Source organism: Arvicanthis niloticus, chromosome 16, assembly GCF_011762505.2.
Source record: "Arvicanthis niloticus isolate mArvNil1 chromosome 16, mArvNil1.pat.X, whole genome shotgun sequence".
Classification (NCBI taxonomy): Eukaryota; Metazoa; Chordata; class Mammalia; order Rodentia; family Muridae; genus Arvicanthis; species Arvicanthis niloticus.
This window is the reverse complement of record NC_047673.1, coordinates 70,001,134-70,004,556: the sequence shown is the minus strand read 5'-3', so window position 1 is coordinate 70,004,556 and position 3,423 is coordinate 70,001,134. Positions and strand designations below refer to the sequence as shown.

The 3,423-nt window shown below is 51.5% G+C and overlaps 1 long non-coding RNA gene across 1 annotated transcript; it reads right to left on the bottom strand.

Moving 5' to 3' along the window:
* Positions 1 to 289: 289 nt before the first annotated feature.
* On the bottom strand, positions 290 to 3,423 carry LOC143434626 (uncharacterized). The gene is made up of 3 exons (XR_013104250.1): positions 3,098 to 3,423; positions 1,990 to 2,100; positions 290 to 881 (listed from the first exon to the last, which is right to left on the bottom strand). It is a non-coding gene; the product is annotated as an uncharacterized LOC143434626 (long non-coding RNA).

Sequence of the window (3,423 nt, the reverse complement as noted above, 5' to 3'; positions counted from 1 at the left end):
CACTCGTGTGAGCATACACTCATGCACACACATACACACTCATATACACACATAGAAAGAGAGAACAAGATAGAGGAAGGAATGTTTCTAACGTGTAAGGCGCTGAAGTGTGGCTCTGTGGTGAGGGTTTGCCTAGCATGAATGAGGCCCCGGGATCCAGCTCCAGTATCACAATAAACAAACAACAATTAAATAAAACATGCACATATTTTTATATTATATCTTATATGGAAATAAATGAGACGAGCTCTAGGCTCAGCTCCTGGCAGTTGCTGAATAAATGGCGGTATGTTCCACAGTTGTGACGAGCCCCTGAAGAGTCAGGCTCTCGTGCTGCCTTAGGGTGTCTTATTTGAGGGCTCCCTTTGGTGTTTCAGCAGGGACCTCAGCGTGGTTGTGGTTGTCCCCTTGGAGAAGGCTCAGTGGGCAATCAGGGATCCAAGGGAGCAGGAGTGGATAACAGGAAGCTCCGCTTCCTCCTGCATCTGAAAATAAGTCAGGCCCCCCATGGGGATGTCCCTGAGAAGCACACTCCAGGAGCCGGGGAAGAAGTGGGATCCACCTGGCTAGGTGAAAGGTTCTCTGGCCGGGCTGCCCTTTTGTTCAGAACCTTGGGAAAGGGTGCATTGTGAGCTGAGAGGACGTGGTCACTTCAAACACTTCCAAAAGGGCTTCTCCTTCCAGCTGGCTGGCCACTGATTTGCCTGGAAGCCAGCTGCTTCCTTCTGTCTCCCAGGGAAGCACTTTTGCCCTTTCATAAATCTTCCTGGTGCTCAGGTGACTCACAGCTCCCATAGAGCTCAGCTTTTCAGGAGGGTCTTCCCTGTGAGGGCCAGCCTCTGGGCGTAACTGTCTTCCTACCTCAGGCCTGCGTGCTGTCCCTAGATATAGGGAATGAAGATTCCTGTGAGTAGAGCTGGCAGCTGGTTGGTGTTCTTCCTGAACAAATCAGGGAAACCCACACTGGCTCTTCAGATAAACGCAGGTGGGGAAGCTCCTGGCAGCATGGGAAAGGCCCAGACAGCATCTGGAGCCTCTGAGTGGCTGCTGGGAACAGTCTCACTCAAGTCTGATTGGTTCCAGAAACAGGAGCCATTATGGGGATTTTATGGGAACCCAAACACAAGAAGAGCTCCAGAGCCCAGCTTCAAAGAACACCAAAGAATACAAATAACAGCCTTTCTCCCTCCTTCCCTCCCTCCCTCCCTCTCTCGTGTCTCTCTTCTCTCTTCTCCCCTTCCATCCCCTCCCCTCCCCTCCCCTCCCCTCCTCCCCTTCTCTTCTTTTGCTTCTTTTCTTTCCAAGCACTGAGACACACACCCTGGCGACTCTTCTTTTAACTTCTAAAAACAAGTTTATAATTATGGTGTGTGTGTGTGTGTGTGTGTGTGTGTCAGTGTTGGGGGGGGGGTGTTCTGCTTATATGTGTGTCTGTCCACAATGTGTACACCTGCCCTCAGGGGACAGACAAGAGAACCAGAGTCATAGATGCCTACTTATGAGCTGCCATGTGGGTGCTGGAAATCAAACCTGCATCCTTTGGTCAAAGGTGTATCCTCTGGAAGAACAGCCAGAGTTGTTGCCCACTGAGCCATTTCTCTAGCCCTCTTTTATTTTTTAAGACAGAATCTCACTGCACAGAGCTGCTGCTCAGGTTAGCCTTGAACTCATGATCCTCCTGCCTCAGCCTCTCAAGTAACTGGGATCCAAGCCCTGTGCCTCACAACCTTTGCTTTCTCTCTTTCTTTTCTTACCATGTAGCTCTGTCCTGGGACACCCTCTGTAGACCAGGCTAGCCTCAAACTCACAGAAATCTACCTGCCTCTGCCTCCCACATGCTGAGATTAAAAGCGAGCGAGCGCCACCACTGCCCGGCCCTTTTCTTTCTCATAAGCCCAAGTCTCTCCCTTGACAACACTCCTGTGCTTCTCTTTCCCTGTTCAGGAGAACTGAGAAACGGCCTATCCTCTGATGGTCAGGGACCCTCACCTGCTCCAGTCCCTGTAAAGGGATCCCCATCAGCAGAGCAGTGACCCTGATCGTCACGGGCTTCTAAGAGAACTCCATGATTTGCCCTGTGGTGGGTGTTGAGGACAGGACCTAGGAAGATAACACACCAAGTATTTAGAATTCTTACAGTGGTTGGAGGCTGGCGCACATGCTGACCTGAGACTCGCTTAGACTGTGCCTGGCAGATGGCAGCAGATGTGTAGCCACCTGGGGTCTGAGAGCTGTTAGCAGCTGACAGCGGTGGGGAGGAATCAGAAGATGGAGTCTTGCTAGTACTACCCCAGCCCTGGAGCAGCTAAGGACTGCTCGCCATGGCTTTGTGTGCAGGGAGACAAGGGTGGCGGGGCTGCTGGCGCCCAGGAATGCAACTTTATCCTGGAGCAGGTCCAGTAAGGCACCCTAGTGTTTACTTGGGCACAGCAGCCTCTCTAGGGAAGTTGGAGAAGGAGCGTGAAATGATTCTGGGATTCCTTATTTTCTGTGGTACAGTGAAGTGCTGCTCTCTGGAGTTGCCTCCATATCCTGGGCCTCATTGTCAGGTCATTTCTTGTCAGGTCATTTCTGAAGGGCCTTGGCTAGATCAGTCCCAAGGGGTCCTGAGGCTGTGCTAACAAAGGCAGGTGGGGAGGTGGCTGGGCTTGCTCCTGCTTACACAAATGGAAAATCTAGAAGGTCATTTGACTCCACAGAATACCCCTCTGTGAAGACTGCCTGCATTCCAAGCCGGCTTTAACATAGTCACAGAAATTGCTTGGTAACGAGGCAGTGGCCTGAATGTGCCCTTTGCTAAACACCCCTCATTTGAATAGCTCACGAAGCAGCTGAACAGGGGCTGGATATGACCTTGAGCCGCCCCGGCTTGTGATCCAGGTGCTTTTAAGAGAAAACCCATACAAGGCAGATGTTAGAGAAAACGCTGAATGAGACAAGGTCAGCAGCGGGGAATCCTCTCCCCCTCCACTGCCTTGCTGTCTGCTGGGGCATCACAGGCTCACTGTGGGCTGTCAGAGAGGCCAGTAATGTCACAAAGGTCACCCCTGTGTGGATCCCACACCTCAAGGTAAAAACAGGACTTCTCCCTTCTCACCTTGCCAGGGCATCTCAGAGACTCCAGTCAGAGCCAAGGGTCACCATGCTTCCTTTCTCAGCCTGACCTGTCCCCTCAGCCAGGCCTGTAAAAGACCAGAGACAGGACCCTCCTGCAGCTCTTCAGCTCCCATCAGGGCCAATCTGACCACTCTACTGAGGGCTGTGGATAGAACAGTCTGGAACTTAGCAAGTTACTGGGGCAAAAGTCATCATAGTAGAGGGACCACGTGGCAGTGTGACCAGAGCAGACAGGCTTGTGACCATTTCCCTGCTCTGTTCTTTGTCATGTTTTTAAACTTTTATTTCAACATTTTAAGACAAGTT